This window comes from Manis javanica, chromosome 5 (assembly GCF_040802235.1).
Source record: "Manis javanica isolate MJ-LG chromosome 5, MJ_LKY, whole genome shotgun sequence".
Taxonomy (NCBI): Eukaryota; Metazoa; Chordata; class Mammalia; order Pholidota; family Manidae; genus Manis; species Manis javanica.
In genome coordinates this window covers 11403176-11422449 of record NC_133160.1, presented here as the reverse complement: position 1 = coordinate 11422449, position 19274 = coordinate 11403176, and the positions used below count along the sequence as shown (strand labels likewise).

General features: G+C 50.9%; 1 long non-coding RNA gene across 5 annotated transcripts; it reads right to left on the bottom strand.

Moving 5' to 3' along the window:
- Window positions 1-12578: 12578 nt before the first annotated feature.
- Window positions 12579-18750, bottom strand: LOC108406678 (uncharacterized). 5 transcript variants are annotated; one of them, XR_001855509.3, is made up of 5 exons: window positions 18357-18750; window positions 14168-15030; window positions 13938-14063; window positions 13344-13468; window positions 12579-13248 (listed from the first exon to the last, which is right to left on the bottom strand). It is a non-coding gene; the product is annotated as an uncharacterized lncRNA (long non-coding RNA). The 5 variants fall into 5 exon arrangements; XR_012131293.1 differs by having other exon boundaries at window positions 13938-15030; XR_012131291.1 differs by having other exon boundaries at window positions 13344-14063.
- Between the last annotated feature and the right edge of the window lie 524 nt (window positions 18751-19274).

Sequence of the window (19274 nt, the reverse complement as noted above, 5' to 3'; positions counted from 1 at the left end):
AAATACATTTTTAAAGGAAATTTGATATTCCACTACTGCAAATAAAAAAGGACTGTCATTTGCCATAAATAGAGGAGAATCCATAAAAACTAATATAATGAAAAAGAACAGTGATATCACAACACTCTCTAGCTGCAGGCTGCTGAGGCTGGAAGCCTGTTCCCCCCTGTCTGACCAGGGGATGGTTGGAAGGCACTAAAGAGAACCGAGACTTTGTCACTGAACCATCAGAGGGACCGAGGGAGACTCCGGGAGGGGGTACAGGCTGCACTGACGGATCCCTGGTGGTAATGTCGGCTCAGGAGCCACCCCAAATCACCTCACCTGTCTTTGGAAGGCACCTCTCACTCTGGGGAAACACCACTCTGAAATATATTCTCAATTCAACATTTAAGATCATCAAGGGTCAAAATCATAAGGTGTTCGTCCTTGCTTCCTCAGCACCTGGCAGCACATGCTTCACAGCTAGTTGCTGATCCCCTTACTACAAAAGTCATAGAGACAATGTGTGCGGGTTTCGTTTTGTTTTCTTTGGGGTGATTTGGCTGTTTGGTTTTCTTTCTTGCATACTTCTCCAGGAGATAACTGTGGTCTACAGGAGGAGGACAGCAGTTCTGCATAGCTTTTACTTTTCCCAAAGACCCCAGGGTTATAATTGCTGCTGTAGCAGCCGCATCCCACTGCCCTGGTCCACACCTGCTCCCTTCAGTCAACTGTCCACCAGGCAGCCAGAGGAGTCTTTGTAAAGTATGAAGATTGTGTCCCTGCTCTGCTCAAACATCCGTGACACCCGTCACATTTAGAATAAAACCCACCCTCTCATCATAGCCCACAAAGCTGCTCCCTCGGCTGCCCTCTCCAATCTGTCCCATCTCTGTGCTCCAGCCACAGGGACCTTCTCTCTGACCTTTGAACTTGCCAGGCCCTTTTCTACCTCAGGGCATTTGCACTGTCAGTTCCCTTTGCTGTGAACACTCTTCCCAGATTTTTTACATAGTTCATTTCTTCTCATCCTTCAGGCCTCAAAGGTCAGCTCCTCAGAGAGGCCCCCTTCTGTGCATGATTTAAGTAGCCCCCACCAGGGTCACAGTCAACTCCATGCCCCATTTATTTCCTTCATGGCACATACCCCTGCCTGCAAGTGTCTTGTTCGTTTGCAAGCGCACATCTTGACTGTCACCTGCACTAGCATGTAAGCTCCGTAAGGATGGGTACATGTGTGTCTTGTGCCCTGACAAATCCCAGTGCCAAGCACAGTGCCTGGCATTGTACTCAAGCTGTGCTTCTTGAATATTCACTTTGGAGAAGGGAGCCAGTGCGGTCTGTCCAGGTTTTCTGGGTCACAGCCAGATGGGGCTTTGAAGGAAAACCTTTGGCAACAGGCAAGCAGACCCCAGGCATGGTGATTCTTCAAGGAGCTTAGACAGCAGCAGTGACCACTACCCAGAGGATCAGCCTGAGGGGGCCAAGTGTCCTGCAGGCCTTTTGCTCTCTGGACACCCCAAAAGAAACCAGCCCAGATTATAGGAACCTTTCCTCATTAGTTACAAATGTCCTCTTGTGAGATCCCATAAACTCCTCCACTACATATTCTGGAGGCACACACAACCACCCATCTGGCCAACGCTGTGGTGCCCACTCTGCGCCAGGCAGTGCCCTCAGCTCTGGGCTGCAGGGAGGTCCCTGGTGCCCTGGAGCTTCAAGTTCTATGGGAGAAGAGTATACCCAGAGGAATAAATATGAGCCGTAACACAATAATTTCCAAAGTATTAAACCTTCATCAATGTGCTCGAAGGTGTCACTGGGTAGCACCGGGTAGTCTGAGCTCTGGAGGGCAGGACGTGGTGCTGGGATCGGACAATGATGAAGGGAAAGCAAGCGTTAAAATGAGTTCAGGCGGGATGGGCTGGGAGTGACCTTCCGTAGCGGAGGTAGGAGGCTGCCGGGGGTGTGAGCGGTGACTGGGTAGAGCTACAGGAGACAAGGCCGGGCAGCTGACAGGACTCACCATGTCGGGTGACATCACCCACACTCAGGAAGCCAAGTTTTACCCAGCGTGTCCTGGGAGGATTTTAGTTCGGGAAACTTAAAGCATCCATCTGGCTACAGCATTGGGAAGTCACGCAGTGGGACACGAGAGGAATCCAGGGACCCGTGAGGAGACAGCAGCATCGACCAGGTGTGGCCTGGGCCAGGTGGTGACAGGGGAATGGCAGACAGAGAGGGCTGATCTTCGGGACTGTGTGCTACTCAGTTTGCAACCTTTGGCCCCATTTCATTTCTGCACTCAATGCCCTCTGGGACAGCCTATCATCAGCCTGGTGGCCACTATGAAACCTCCTCCTCTTCACCGTCTCTCCTGCAGACCAAATAGCACACACAAGTGAGTTATCATCACCTCTTTTAACAACGTAGCAGCCCTCTGCTGAGCTCTGAAAGGCTTTGAAATTGCAGATGCATTTAAATGCTTCACGCTTTCCTAAGCTTTGTTAATCACTGTTTTCCTCCGAAACATGAAATGGGGTTAGAAGGGGTGTTCACTTGAAATTGCCTGTGTGTAACAAATGTCAGAACATTTCTGAAGCTGCTCACTATAGAGAAATCTTTTTAGAAGGCACAGCCCAGTGACTGGCATTTAAGGAGGCGTGTTAGTTTTCCGTTAGGTGTAACAACTTACCACATACTTAGTGGCTTAAAACAACACATGGCTGTGATCAGTTTCTGTGAGCCAGGAACATGGGCATGGCTTAGCTGGCTCCTCTTTTCCAGGGTCTCTTCCAGGCTGGGGTCAGGGGCTCATCTGAAGGCTCAGCTGGGAAAGGGTTTGCCCCCAAGTTCACAGGGTTGCTTTCAGAAGTCATTTCCTTGCAGGCCTTAGACCGAGGGCCTCAGTTCCTAGCTGGCTATTGTACAGAGGTCACCTTCATTGACGCTAGTCTCTCCAGCATGACAGCTTGCTTCATCAAAACAAGGGAAAGAATCTGCTAGCAAGACAAAAGTCACACACCCATGGACATGACATCCCATTACATTTGCCATATTCTATTGTTCAGCATCAAGTCATAGGTCCCACCCACCCATGAGGGGAAGGTATTATCACACAGGGGCATGAATACCAGGAGACAGGGGTCACTGGAGGCCATCCTAGAGGTTGTCTGCCACAGTCCACTGTGGTAAGCACCTTGTAAGATGCCCCAGGAGATCCCCATCTGGTACTCACTGCCCTGAATAGCCCCTCCCCATCAGTCATAGTGCTTCTAACCAATGGAAAACCTCAACATTGATGGCATGTCAATTCATGATTAGGTCACATAACATAGTGACTTGCATCTTGCTGGCAGACTTTCTCCTTTACTAGATTTGATGAGGCAAGTTGCCGTGTTGGGAGGAACCCATGTGGCTAGGAACTGAGGGCAGCCTCCAGCCAGCAGCCAGCTAGGAACTAAGGCCCTGGCGAAATGACCCCAAAGGAGCCGAGTCCTGCCCAGAACCATGTGAGGAGCTTGGTAGTGGATCTTTCCCCTGTTGAGACTTCAGATGAGACCCAGTCCCGGCTGACCCCTTCCAAGAGACCCTGAGCAAAGGACCCAAAAAAGCAGTGCCCAGATTCCTGACACACAGAAACTGTGAAATAATGAAAAGGGTATTGTTTACGCTGCAAAGTTTATGAGACTTTGTTGCTGAGCAACAGATAACTAATAGACTGGGTACTCAATGATCATCACTGAATAACCGACTGAACACATAACTGAGCAGGAAATGCTGTGTGTGTTTGGTAAAGTGTGACCAGCAAAACACTAAGGTTGATTTCCCTCCTTGCTCCAGGGCCACTGAGCAGAGCCCTGTCATCTGAGATCACCCCAGACCCCTCAACCTGCCATGGCCAGAGCAGCCATGGACGAATCCAGAGCTTATGGGCCATAGTGTGGAACTCTCCAGAACTGCCCTCTCCACACACACACACAGTTCACTCAGGTTGAGCAGCAAAGGGACAGAGGATGGCCTGACCCACTCCCCTCCCCTGGGAGCGGCTAGCGTAAGGGGGCTTGCAGCCCACACAGGGTTAATGGTCCCAGCCTCCAAGACACCCTGAGGCCTCCTTGGCTGCTGGGTGGTCAGACCAGGCACCTGTAAGAAGGTGTGACTCATTTTCACTTAATTGAAAATCCACACCATCAAAGAGCCCTGATGCTCGGTGGCCCTTTCTTCCCTCACCAGTGACCATTAACCTTTAAAAGATACTTTATGAGCCATTTGCTGTCCTAGTTCTCTGAGATAACATGTAATGAGGCTTATAAATGGGCCAGTCTCAGGAGGAGGTGAACGTGAGAAGTGCCACAGATGAGAGGTCGGGCAGAGCAGGGCCTGGGCCACCCAGCCCCATGGAGAGGATGCATCAGCAGCCACCCTAGAGCCCAGCTCTCAGGCACGGGACTCTGGGCTGGCCAAGGCCAAGCCACTTGTTCAAGAAGTGAGTTCAACTGAGACAACAGTCACAGAAATAAATGAGATGCTGTCACTCCTGTGGTCAAAGTCCTCCACCACCCCTAACACAGAATAGAGGCCAAGTCCTTACAGTAGCCTAGGGGCTGCCTGACTCAGCCCCCCTCACTGCTCTGGTGCCCCTGGCCCTCTACCCCTCACTCTCCTCTCAGGCGGTACTGACCTCCTGGCTTTACCCAGAAATACCAAGTCCACATCCACATTCACCCCAGGGCCTTTGCACAGCCTTTCCCTTTGCTGGGAAGCCCCCACACAGAGCTCAGGGTGGCTCCCTCCTTGCTGCTTTCTCAGGGAGCCTCCCAGGTGCCACCTGCAAATCAGTGCCCCCACCACGTCCTCTACATTCACTGTCCACCTCCCTGCTTCCTTCCCACCAAAGCACTGACGGGGCCCCCACACACTGGTCCTTTCCTTATCTACACATCAGCCTTCATCTCCCTGCGTCAGGATGTGCGCTCCATGAGGCAGGGATCGTTCTGCTGTGTCCCCAGTACCTAGAAGGGTCCCGCACACAGCGGGTCCCACACACAGCGGGCACTGCGTAAATATCCGTGGAATGGGTGAGTGAGCGGACGGATGCACGAGTGAATGAGAGCGGACTGGAAGGACACCGCCCTGGGGCTTGGAAGAGCTTGCTCATTACGGGGCTGCAGTTCTAGAATCCACATCCCTCCATTTGCTGAAGGGAAAGGCCATCACAAACTATCAGGTGGGACAGCCCGGTGCCCAGGGCCTCATGGCAGCAAACTGGCTGCCTGACACCCCCCACCCCACCCCAGCCCCCAGGCAAAGGGCAGAGGCGGGAGGAGGGAAGGAGCATCCGAGAAGCCGCTGCTCACCCGGAAGCCGCGTGCGGCTGGCGGAGTTTGCGGGGGCATCTTGCTCGCTGTCGTCCTCACTCTGCCTGGAGTCCTCTCCCCACAGGCCTGCCCAGGGCCGCTCCTCCCGCATCTGGGGCTCAGCTCAAATGCCCCCTCCTCGGAGAACCCTCCCTGACCTCCAGACCCAGCGTGACCCCCTCCCTCACGCCGCTGTGGTTTATTTTCCTCCATGCTCTAAATCACCCTCCAAAATTCTCACACTCGCTCGTTTATTAACTTGCTTATTCTCCGTCAGCCCCAGGGAGGCCGTCAGCCCGGGGACGGGGACCTTGCCTGTCTTGGCCTCTGCTGAAGCCCCACGCCTAGTTCAGGATCCAACACACAGCAGGTGCTCGATAAACACTGTGGAATGGATGGTCCGGGGAAACCAAGTGTATGCACTCTCTGGGGATTTATAAAATATACTGGAAATTTTCATTCCTCTAAGAACTTGCAAGTGCCATTTGCCATCCTCTCAGGTAGGCTGGGTGTTGCCTGACATTAAATAGTTTTGCAGGCAGGAGGGTGGCCCAGTCAATCCACCAAACCTTCAGGCTTTCTGTTCTTCAATAAGCATGGTACATGTCTTTCTTTTGAACCTGTCCCCGGAGCCCTCAGTAAAGACGAAACACAGCAATCATTTGCCTTTTCTTTTTCCTCCATTAGCACACAACTGGATCTTCTTAAAAGAGGGTTCAGCATCTGAAGCCCCTCCTCCACCTTGGGAGGCATGTGGTGCTGCATTCAAGGGGCATGGGTCATCCAGGAGGCCCAAAGCCCAGGCCACCTACCCAGGTCACAGCACAGGCTCAGCCCTCGTGCCGCCAGCACCCCTGTGATGTAAGAAGGGTGATGAAGCGACCCCTGAGGTCCTCACCAGCTTTGGCCTTCCCTACTCATGCGGGTCCCAGATGGGGTTGGGGACGGGGAATTGTGCTGGGCAGCCTCCTGGAGTGGATGCTGGTGCTCTGGCCTCACCTACTCCTATGGACAAGGCCCAGCCCATCTCCTGGGAGTATTTAACTCACTCTGAGTCCCAGTGATCTACCCCCACAGCAAACCCTTCCCATGCACTCCAGCTGCCCAGGCCCCAAGGATGCCCAGGCTCCTGCACCTCCATGCCTCGTGCCCTGCCGCCCCATTTCCTGCTGGTCAGTTCCTCTCATCCTCACCTCACAATTCGCCATGGATTCTGTTGCTGCAACCTCAGAACCCCGAGTGACGGACTCCCGACCTTCCACCCAGGACAGCTCACCGAGTCTTCCTGGCAGGTCCTTCCTGGCATTTCATGGATGACAGCACATCTCCAGGTAACCACGGGACCTCAAAGCCCTGAGAAGCATCTGGATCTTCAGGAGGGAGCCCCCCAGGGGGACCCCGTGGAGCCCTGCGGGGACCCGAAGAACAGGCCAGGTCGGGTGTCACTCAGGCCTTGGCATGTTGATTAGGTTCATGGCTTACACTCCCCCTCCCTAAAATCTCCCGCCAACAGGCAGCCCCTGCCTCTGCCGTTCACGCCCTGGGTCATTCAGTTGTGACCAGAGAGCAGGCCAGGCTGGCCTCACGGCTCTGCACAGGAGCAAGTGTGGTAGGAAGGGGAGGGCACGTTGATGTGTATGTGATCCCGGGTGTGGAAAAGGTCAGGAGCTTGAGTCCCCTGGGGCTGACAACTGCGCCAGGAAAACCGTCCCTTGGAACATTAAATTAAACACTTACAGAACACTGTCCTCAGCAGGGATTGGATTCCCGTCGCTGGGGTCACTTCACGCATCAGCAGCACGAAATGAGTCAGATACACTCTGCTCCCCCCACTTTCTGAGCCTCATGCTCCTTGGCCAGATGTCCCCTGGGACCCTGGGACGTTGAGGGGCCAGCACAGAGCTTGACAGGGTTTGGGTGGTTTTAATCGGAGTGGTAAATTGCAAACGATCGAGGAACTGGGCTGTGTTGGGAGGCTGTGTTGGCCAAGTCCCTTGTGAATTAAATCATTCAACAGATGAAATGGGAAAATCCTCCTCATCCCCCTTTGGAATGAGCCATGAAATAGGCTCTGGGATCGGCCTACAGCGAGAAGCACTTGCCAGGGCTTGACGCCCATACCCTCTGAGGAGGTGTCCGAAGACGGGCACCAGTAAGACACGGTGCTTGGGACGACCCTTCACAATGCGCAGTAGGTGAGGCTGTGTCCAGAGGCACCCCAAACTCAGGAGGTTGGAAGGGGCAGTCTGCAAGCCTGTGGGTGCCCAATAACCACCTGATAACAGGGGCAGTGGCCCTACTTGGAGCCAAATTCCATAGCCCCCCCTTCAGGGAGCAGGTTTGGATTCTGGGACAGAGCAATGGGTCAGTTCTCCAGGTGAGCACTGGACCTTGTGAGACGGGGCAGCTGGGTACAGATGACCCCTGGTGGGATGGGGGCTGGTTTCCTCATTGACTTGAAGGCACATTCCAATCTTCCGTGAGAAGCTCGGACCCAGGGCTGGCTGGTCCCAGCAATGAATTCTCTGCAAATTGAAAGAACAACACAGCACATCGAACCAGATGTGCATGAACACACTTCAACATGTCCTACTCTGTGCCTGTGAGGTGAGGGTCTAGTGACATGGGCACGGCACACCCAGCAGGGGGGGTTTCAGGTGGGAAATGCCACCTCCCAAAATAAGGTCTGGGAGACAAAGCCAAGGGCCTTTGCTCTCAGGTGACAGACCCGCCCCTCCCTGACCGGATCCTCTGTGGGGTCAGGGCCACTCTATGTCTGGCTGCAGCTCTTCCCCAGAGTCGGCCAGGGAGGTACATGCTCATGTCTGCAGGCTTCATGTCTAACCCCCAGCTCTCCTTGAACCATGGAAAGTCGATTCACATTCCCTACTCACCAAAAATGCCCCCAATTATTGTAAGCTACTGATTAAAAATAATGAATATTTTAGAAATATTATTTTTATATGAGTTTCTTAATAAAAATGTGGACACTACTTGATCACCCAGTGGCCCATTATGCACCAGAGAGATGAATGGTACCCTGGGCTTCTCTCTTGTTCCTCTAAAGAACAAGTGATATAGAGTTAAAACTACATGAGCTTTGGAATCAGACTGCCATGGGTTCAAATCCCAGCTCTGACAGTTTCTGTGTGACTTTCAGCAAATTATTTAACTCATCTGGACTTTAGTCTCCTCATCCATAAAATGGGTGCAATACCTACCACATAGGTTGACACAATAGTAAAGGAAATGTACGGGTAGGACACCTCACGCTACACCTGGCACATACATTTTCTTCTTTCCCTGCACTTGGCAGGGACACCACCATACAGGCCTTCACAGCACACTAGGCAGCTGGTGATTCTGGTGATACCATCAGGCCTCTGAGGGAGGCATTAAAAGCCATCATCTTAGGTAATCTTCCTTTTCTCCTTTATTCCTAACACTGGTGATTTAGAGACAGCATAAATGGGGATGTTTGTTAGAGGTACTAAACACTGTCTGTCACAAGTTCCTGATGATTGAAATGGACATAAATCTTAACTATTCTCAGGGGGAAATATGTGATCAGATAGTGTTAGTGACAGATGACATTCATTGAGCACTTATGTGTGCTGCAGGGCACATACAGTAGCTCATTAATCCTCACAACCACACTTTGAGGTCAATATTATTATCAGACCCGTTTTACAGATGAAGAAACTAAGGTAGACCCTGAAGAACTTAGTGGAGATGGCAGAGCTGCACGTGGCAGAGCTGAGACCCGAGCCCATGTGCTCTGACTCCAGAGCCTGTGTATTTCATCTCTGAGCTCCGTGAAAGCAGCGCAGGAGCCACACTTCTGCAGAGCTGACCCAGCCCCCCAGCTGGTCTTCATTTCAGCCACACTAAAGTCACCCTCACGTGGGTCTCAAAGACTCTAAAGTGTTATCCCTGGAAATAGTCAGGAAGAGGGTGCCATGGCATGAAGGGCAAAGATCTGCCCATCAGGGGGCACTCAGAGAAGGGGTACTTGCAGGGAGTCTGATTAGGAGTCATGCTCCCCCAATACCGCATTCTCCACGAGCAAGTAGGGGATGAGCGCTGAGTCCTCCAGACCAGAAGGGGCACCACAGTCACACATCCCATGAATAACAAGGCTGGGGACATGCTGGGTTTGCTCACCAATACCTGTCACAGCTCCTGGGTCCTGATTCCAGCTTTGGAAAAGCCACCCCTCTCCAACTCTCCATCTCTGGGGTCTGGATGGACATGACCAGGCCTGGTCCATTGGGGTCTGCTTCTCTTGGCCATTGCAATTGATTCAAGGAGGAACACATGAGAATATGTGTCCAAACAAAACTCAATCAAAGGGTTGTTGGAACAAATGGAAAAGGGGCTCCCTTTCCACTGGGTCAGCAGGGCTGGGAGAAGGTAAGCCTGGGCTTCTGCCTGCAAATGAAACCAGCACCCAAGAAAATTAGACTTGAAAGGTGCAGAGAAAGGTCCTGATGACATTTTTTAAGCACCTGGATACAGCAATACCTGAAGTCAGTTGCCTCTGAACCCTTCAGTTATGTGAGCCTTTATATTCTTCTTGTTTTTTGTTTGTTTAAGCAGATTTGAATTGAGATTCTTTATTTACTACCCAGAGTCCTGACTAAATTCTTACATTATTAAGGGTTGGCCAGGCACATTGCATTTGAAAACTCTTGCTTAAATCAAATACAATTTGATTGGCTTGTGAAAGCAAAATCCTTCTGGAGGTTGGTCTGTGTGCTGCTTTTCCCACAAAAGCAAAATTAATAGCCTCTGACAAATATCATGTATCAGCTCCTACCATGAAAGGAGAATCTCTGCAGAGAGCATAAGCCCTGGGCGTCTCCTGAAAGAGACCACCTTCTACAAAGGTGGTGAGTTTTTCTCCCCCAACTAAGGATTGCAGAGTTTCAAAGGACAGATCTGCTAAGAGTTGACACAGAGGGTAACCATTTCTTCTGGCAGCAGGAGGGTGGGCTGAGGGGAGGGGGGTATCCTCAACAGATGGCCAGGCGGCCACAGTGCAACCAAAACTCTTGTCAGAGAGTGACAGACACCCTCCTGGGCACAGACACCGACTTGGGCACAGTGGGCTTCCTCAAGCCCCACAGACTGGATGAGATGGGGAGGATCGGGCAGGAACCGCAGGAATCCGTGGGGCCAAGAGACAGCATGTCACACTGGACTGGCTGATCAGGATGCTGCCCCGGGAGAAGGGACCTCCCTCCATGCCCCCTGCTTTCCTTCATTTGTTCAAAACAAAATCCATGAAAGAATGTGTGACAGACCAACCTTAGAGCAGTACCCACCCTCAGGAAAGCAGGGGGACAGAAGGAGGGACTCCCCCTCAGCTCTCCTGGCAGGAGGTGTCACCACGAATTGTCCCCAACGTTTCCCCACGGGGGAGAGGTGATTCCCAAAAGGAAGGCTGGCAGCGGAAGTAGGTCATGGGTAGCCAGAAACAACCCCTGTCCCCTATGTGGCACTTGGGATGGGACCACAGTGAGCCTTGAGTGCTGAACTAATGACTCAGCTTCTCTCTACAGGCAGGTGGGGCAGGAGACACATGGCGGATCTTAATGGAAAACGCAGCTCTCAGGATGCTGGATTCCTACTGAATTATTGCAGGGCTGTTCTCGTGGGACTGTTTATTTTTACAATGAATATTCATTACTTTCATAATAAAAATGATTTTTCATTTAGAAAAGAAAAAAGCTACAGTTTCTGAGTGTAGCAACCAGAAGTTGAGGCTAATGGGTACAAATGCCTCCAATCAAGTCACCTCCACTTTCTGTCCCCCCTGCGGCTCCAGCACCGTGCTCGGGGACCGGAGGGGTCGGCACAGTGGGTGTCATGGAAACACCGCCTGCAGGTGCCCAGCTGGGCTCTCTGGCTCACTGCCGACCGTCCCTTAAACTGCCCATAATGAGATCAGCTCAGGAGCGAGCGACATTTGCCCTGTGCAGACACAGTCAGCATGCACGTCTCGTGTCATTTGTCAGGTTGCCATTTCCCCCACAGCAGCCTCTACCTTCAGCCCATCAGGCTCTGTGCTGAGTGGCATGGTAGCAGGGCCTCCCCCAGTCCCTGAAGAACAGCACAAGCCGGTCAATGTGATCAGGCCGACTGTGCCCTCACCCTCCAGGGGCTCCTTCCCCCAGGGAGGGCGTGGTGGTGCCCCAGCTGTGTGCAGCGCCAGCCTCTATGGCCACCCTCTCCTCAGGTCCTCAGGAAACCCTTACCCGTCCTCGATGGTCAGCCCGGGAGGTACCGTGGGGACATGTGATCCTGGGCTTGCATCTCCATCCTCTGGGAGAACTTCACTCAGAGTGGCCTGGCCGTGCCCCCTGGCCTTGGGTTTCTTGAGACATCCCTGCACCCCATCACCCAGCAGAGCAAATCTCACAACTCCCAAAGCTGCACACAGCTGGGAAAATGCATCAATAGTGACAAGGTAAGGTTGTGTGTACTCATTCCTACTTGAAAACATTGGCCTGGGATTGAGGGGAGAAATGGGATGTGCTCAAGTGCTGGCTCAGAGGCAGCGGCTGTGACAGCCTCTCCCCGGGCTAAGTGCGGAGGGTGGGAGGAAGGAAGATGGGGAGGGAGAAGGGGGAGAGACTGTCCCCGTGCACCTGTCCACTCCACCCCAACAAGGGGGGGGCAACACACGGAGGAGGGTGAGAGGCTGCAGTTCAGTGAAGACCTGAAGGTTCTGCCTCCACATTGCCTTCCCCAAGGCCATAATAAAGACATGAAATTCCGGTAACTTTTCCTGCAAAGTCTAACATCAAGAATCATGTTCTCATCCTTCCCTAGCCAAGGTTGCTTTGTAACTGCATTAGTTTGTTCATTTATTCATGCCACAGATTTATTGAAAGTCTGTTGTGTGCTAGAAATCGTGCAAGTGCTTGAGATGCAGTCATGAAAAATAGAGCCCAAATGTCTGCCCTTAAGAGCATATTTTTTAGTAGAGGGAAATTGGCAAACAACAATGTAAACTGTAAGGGATGTGTTACCAGACGCATGTTACGTGTCATCAGATGTTTTTACTTCACCTGTCTCCCACTGCAGACACTGACTCCCTGTAAGTCCACAGGATTCCATTGAGTTCTGATCACATCCTATGCACCCCACCAGCAAGGGAGGGATCCCCCCAAAAACAGTACAAAATGGCTAAACACATGATACCTGACACTGGGCAGCTGAGATTGACAGTGGTTTATTAGTCACATATATCCAAAGCCCGGGGTGTCAGACACTTCACCTCATGCAGATCCACATGGGGGCTGCACTAGGGAACAGAATGAGCCATCAGGGGGAGTGGTAGGCAGGCTTGGTAGTAACGAAAGGATGAGGTGGCCCCTAGGTCCCAGGGGATGATGTGACTGTCTTGTTTGGATAATTCCACAGGCTTGTGGGAAAGTGAAAACGGTCAGGTTGAAGATCAGGTAGAGGAAATAGCCTCTGATAGGGGAACAGCCAGGTGGAAAGATTTCCCACTGGGTGGAGGGCATATCTGATAGCGCAGGGGACTCATGGTTAGGCCTCTGAGGCCCCATGAAGCTCCAAGGTGTCCAGGCAGTACTTAATAGGGCGCCTTCATTTCAGGGCTTACACCACACATTGTCTGAGACCAGCACCCCAAGTTTCTTGATCCTTCCACCAATTCTGGACTCAGATAAGGGGCCATAACAAGTGCGGGATCTGGCTTCCTCAACCACTGTGGGAGGAGCCAGGCAAAGGAAGCCGCGGTGATGGGCACAGTACGGCCCTGGAGATGGAACTCTGACCACCCAGGGACAGGGGAGAAGAGAGACCGGCAGTGACTGGCCTCTCCTTGCCTTCTTCTGGACTCCCTTGAGGAGCAGATCTCTGCACAGCTGGCCTGGAGAGAGTCCACGGGATAAGGTGACTGGCCGCGTCTCTGTGAGGCAGCCACCAGCTCGGTGATTGCTGCTCAGTCTCCCACACCTCACTTACCTCTTTCTCGCTCTTGATGTCCTGGGGCTGCACCTCCCACTAAAGCATTAGATCTCCAGGTTGGCCTCAGGCTCTTCTTTAGGAGCCCTGGACCAAAGTTCCCTCATCCTGGTCACTGGAGAAGACTGTGAGGCAGATAGGAATGAGGCAGTGGAGAAAAACAAAGCAGAGAAGTAGGGTTTCAGCCTCATTTCCCACTGAGTCACGTGACAACGGGAGTCCAGGGGACAAAGGATGCCCCAGGAGTCCTGGCTGCATGCAGAAACCAGCTTTAATGGGAATAGAAAGTATCACGCGATTAATTCTGAAGGTCTCAGGATAGAATATGGGGTGAGCTTGTATATTTAGGGAAAAGAGAGTAGAGATATTTCTAGGGTCACACAGAGTTGTGGGTCTTCCTACTGGCTTTTGTCAGTGGAGGTGTGGGCCAGGAAAGGGGTGGTCTTATCTGGAGGCCAAGGTGCTCCTAGATAACCTGTTGGCTCCTGCTAATGGGGATGTGAATTTGGAGAGAGGTAGTCCTTCTCAGAATGAAAATGTTTGCACCTACAGGGGCAGGTTTAGACCCCATAGAGGCCAGCTACTGTTGGTCACCTCCACAACAGCAAGGACATGGTGGTCTCCCGTTTCTGCTTTCTCTGCCTCGGTGAACTGACTGTGTCCTCAGCTTGTGCCCTCATACAAGGTGGCTGCAACATTGCTTGACTTCTCATCCTCTCCCTCATAACAATAGCAAAGAAAATATGAAAGAGAGAGTTACTTCTCACATGTCTCTTTAAGTAAGGGAACCCAGAACCCACCCACCAAAAAGACTCCCAACTTACATCTCATCAGCTAAACATGATTCAGGATGTCCCCCCAAACCAATCACTGGACAGGGAAATGAGATTGGCTTAGACATATTACAATTCATCCTCTGGTGCTTGAGAGCACATTTCTTCCCAACATCTGAGCAAAATCGGGGTTCTGTTTGAGAGGAAGAAAATACCTGGCTATTGGTGTCTGCACTTAGCCAATGAGCTGTGAATTACAATGGCTCAGCCAAGTGTCCCACGAACAAATGAGTAATGCAATTGCAAAAAAAACCATAAAGGTTCCATACATAATTCAGAGTCCTTTCTTTGGAATTTTTGGGCAGTTAAAAATTTGATGTTCCATTAAAGACTGTGATTCCTACCCAACTCATTTTTGAATTCAAGGCTTCATTCTCCCCAGGATACATATGGACATTCTGAGATCAAGACTCTCTTCTTGGAACACCAGCAGAAGCAGGTTCTCTCATTTCCATCTCTTTTATATTGCACTGGGCAACACCGAAGAACGTCAAAAGGAGTGTGTAGTTTATAGATGAGGAAACTGAGACCCAGGGAGGGCAGATGGTCTGCCCAGCCCACAGTGATAGCAGGGGTGGGGCATGAACACATGCTCTTTGGCTCAAGGAATTTCAATGATGCTTTTTCCACTAAGTGTTGGCATGGATCTTGGGGTTCATTCACAAGACAGGATGCAAAAACTACGGCGGGATCTACAAGCTGTGCCTGGGTATGATGCTTCCAAAAAGTGCCTTTTTAACCTGGATTGTCTGGAATATCGGCCCTGCCTTCTCTTTCGCAGTCTATGCTGGTTCTCAGGAACACCTGGGCATGGATTCACATCCGCATCAAAGCCCTCTGTTTGTTCTCTTCTCCTGTTGGAAGGAGAGCAAACCAGAGGATATTTAGTCACCTGTTTCCACTCTCTGGTTCCATGGTAGTAATTTGACTATACAGGGTATTTAATAGTTCACCATCACAAAGAGTCAATTTCATACATGAATGAGTCACTGTCAAATGACAGAAGGAGGGAGGGATACTGTGTTTTCCTGACACCTTTTAAATGTTCTCTTATTTCATACTTATACAGATCGGGGACCATAGATTATGCTGACAAGCTCATCAATTATCTGCTACTCACCAAAATATCAAGGTCTCGTTTCCTTGATGGGGTAGTTGATGCTGACTGCAGAAGATGTCCATGAACTTGAAATTGTTTCACTTGTTGTTTACCTACCAGGTACCTTGACCTTAAGACCTTCCTACTCCACACAGAGGAACAGATGACGTGCATAGTGGGAGTATTGTCGAGGCACATAAATTAGAGCAATCAGAGTGAGAAGGAGGGAAGGGAAGGAAGCATTACTAATTGGAGCATCATTACGGGGCTTGTGAGGAGCTGACACGGTGTCAACAGCAAAACCCCAGAAGTGACAGGCAGAAGTGACTGTATTTGGAGCCAGAGGTCATTAACATGGGCAATGGACGGGCTCTGTGACTGAGGGGAGGGAAATTTGCTCCGACATGCAGCAGCATGTTGAAGCGGGTCCTTTATTATTTTCCAGGAGCCGTAATTTCCAGATGATGACTCAGGGATCCTTTAAGGACGATAATTGATTACCTGACAAAGAATGTGTAGCATTTCCTCCTCACAATGGAAGAGGAAAAAACCAACCACCCAGCTCTTTTGAGCAGAAAAGGGGCATTTTTCAGAGAAAACATTGCAAAGTTTGTAACAATGAGAGCCTGAGGAAACACAAATACATCTCACCTTCTTGACAAATAAAGTTTAATTAAGAGGCTCTTCGTGCTAGAAAATGGTCTTGCCTGTGCCATGCAGGGCCAAGTGACGGCTGAGGAAGAGAGTATCATTGAAATACAGCTGTGTGTTGCTCCCTTGATTATTCATAAACGTCCCTGTGACAGAATTTCACTGCTTCACCTTTTTAATATAATTCTCTATTTTTCTCACTCCAAATGCTACTGTGTTACTTGAGAAATAGTTAATTCATCCCACAATAAGCACAGATGAAACAGAGAGGCCTGGGTTTATCCCCTCAAGGAATTTTAATAATTAAATATTTTTGCAGGGGTGCAAACAGTGAGCACTGAAGGTACTTGCAGAGACGCGCCTGTGTCTCCCAGTTCCCCACCTGCAGCCCTGGCGGAATCTGAACTTCCCAGGCACCTGGGGCGTGCCCACCAACACTCCCAAAGCCAGGTACTCCCATTCTGGCCCCTCCACCAGCCCCTCCATCGGCCCTGTGGCTCCGGACACGTCCTGAGCCCTCTCCGAGAAGCCCTGCCTCAGACTCGGTCCCCAGAACGAGACGCCCTTGCTGACCTGACTCTCAGACCCCTGCCGCCCAGGCTAGTGTTCCTTGGTGAATATTTCCTGACATCCTTTTTGACTTGCTCCTGTGGTGTGACCAAGGCCCTAAAACAGAAGTCTCCCGTGCCACCCAGGTTCTTAGCAATATGAAACAGGCTATGTAGAGAAGGAGAAGGAAAACAAAGAGGTCCAGACTAGGAGAACATCCATTATAACCAGGAACATCCAAAGACACAAATCTGATGCCCATCACACCCCTGCTTCAATCCTTCCAGAAGTTGCCCACAGCTCTTAGGATGGAACCCAAACTTCAGGGGTTCCCTGCCCTTCACTAGTCCCACTGCCCACCACTCACCCCTGTTTCTACTTGATCCTGGCCACACTGGCCTCTCCCCATACCAGGCTCCCAGCACCTCAGGGCCTTTGCACATGCTGTTCCCTCACCCTGCAATGTTTCCCCACTCCTCCACAATCCCTCACCGAGTCACCTGCAGCTCACCTATCAAGTCTCAGATAAAATATCACCTCCTTGGGAGACTCTTTTATGTCTCTCTTCACCCCCACACCCTGGCTGAGGGCTCAAGGCAGGTCCCCTACAGCCCCTCTCATGATACTACATGTCTTTCCTTTTCAGCAAAGACTGTATATTATGACACATGGTCTTCCTTACCTGTGGATGATTCAAACAGATAAAAAGGCAATTTGAGGCAAATCTAATTCAATTGGGTGCAAAGTTTCACAGAAAATGTTTGGGGATGTATTTAAAAAATATTTACCTGGGATTTACTTTAGGCCAGGCACCGACCTCAGTATGCTACATATACTAATTCAATCACTTGATCCTCTATACCATAGGTACAGTTGTTAGCCCCAACTTACAGATGATGATACTGAGGCACAGGAAGGTTACCCTGCTAGTGATTGACACAGAGTTCCTGGTCTCATCTACCTTTTCTGAATGAAAGGTTTTATCTAGAATGAAACTAAATTTGATGGAATATAAGTTATGTCATATTTAACAGATTTTAGGTTATAGTGGCAAATATGCCCTGATTCTTAGAGTAATCAAAGAATGAATCAAGTACTAATTTCCTGCATAATTTTCCTGACAAAATTGTAGCACAGTCCATGTTCTTCCTCCAGGTTTGATTTTTGCAGCCTGATCAAAGGAGAGTCATTTTATAAAAGCTGCAAGAGCTGCTGGAGCCTCCCCAGGGACCTCTCCTAATCTGTCAAAGTCCTCATTCTCTCATGAAGGTCCTGCCTCATCCTCTCCCTGCTGGTTTCCCTTCACCAGTGTTAATTGCTCTGAGTCCACCAGGTCCCCATTGTCTGTGACTTTGTGGGTGATTCATAGAATGCTCTCTGTTGTATGGCAAGGTGCACAAGCTCACCCACAATCCCCTGGCTCCCCCAACCAATGTCTGTTGTGAGACCCCCTGGTGGGGACCTGCCTGTCACTCACATGTAATGGGATGTGGAGGACAACCAGCTTTTAGAGAACGTTCCAGAATTTAACTAACTGGTATCTGGGAAACAGCCACAGTAGAGTTTACATCATGGAAATCAACAATTGCTAAAATCAGCGTTTATTTGTCTTTCTGAAGCCCAGTTTACCAACACGCCAGTGCAGTTACATCTCATGCACACCCTGAATTTGGGGAGGAAACTCTGTTATCAAATGTGGGGCACCCCTCCAATGGATCCATAGCCAGACCCCAGCTCTTTTCACCAGAAGGGGATCATGAGCCCTGAGGCTACCGTACGGAGACAATTTCCGCTCCTCAGCACACATCTACTAACAGTGCCACATGGCTTTGTTCTGGGACATACATTCACTCTTCACATGGATATCTGTGGGGCACTCACCACGTGGGAGGATCTGTCCTGGGTGCTGAAATGATTTGCCTCAGGAGCGTTAGGGTGCCCGGGTAATTCAAAGAGGTTAGGCATGTGATTCTGGCCAGGTACACCTAACCAGACGAAGAAAGGGGTGTTACAGTCTGTAATGAATTGGCCTATCCTTTGTGGGCCAGGCACACAGAAAAAGAGGAGAGTGAACAGTCAGTGCTCCACTCCAGCTCAAGCAAAACATCCCAAACCATTGGGTGCCCTCACTGTGGCAGAGAAATGGGTGTGGGTGCAGTTCTCTGGTCAATTGTCCCTTAAACTGTCCGCAGGAATGCACCCTCAGTCCCAGGTTCCCAGAGAGAGAACCACGTAACCACACACCAGTCAGCAGGGAGACTGGCAGGACCCTCTCCCCAGTTTTCCCCTCACTCCCTCATCCCCAGCACTGCCCCCAGCTTCCCAGTCCCTAGGACTGTCCACCCAGCCCAGAGGTGCCACCTCTTTTGTGTGGCCAAGTGGTCAGTCACTCCCACCCAGTCTGGGACCACCAGTGGCGTGGGAGGGGAGGACAGGAGCCCCTTGGGATGATGTCACCTCAGGAAGCAGCTTTGAAAAGTGGGTCCCATCCCCTTGTGAGGCTCCAGCTGTCAGCAAACCCTCAGCTGCCTCAGTCTGCTTTGCTCACTCCGTGTCCATCTCTGACCGACCTGTTACCTGAATCTTAAGAGATGCACCCCAGGAGATGTGAATGCAGGACTCAGATCTGTTACATCTGTCAGACAATTTGATTAATATCCCCTTGTTCCATGCTGCCCCCGATTTTTTCATCGGACCTGCAGCACGCCTAACACATCGTAGCCCTGAATAAACATTGTCCTTAAGGCACAGCAGAAACTGGTTCAGGAAGGGCTGCTGACTCTGACCTTGGAGTGGGAA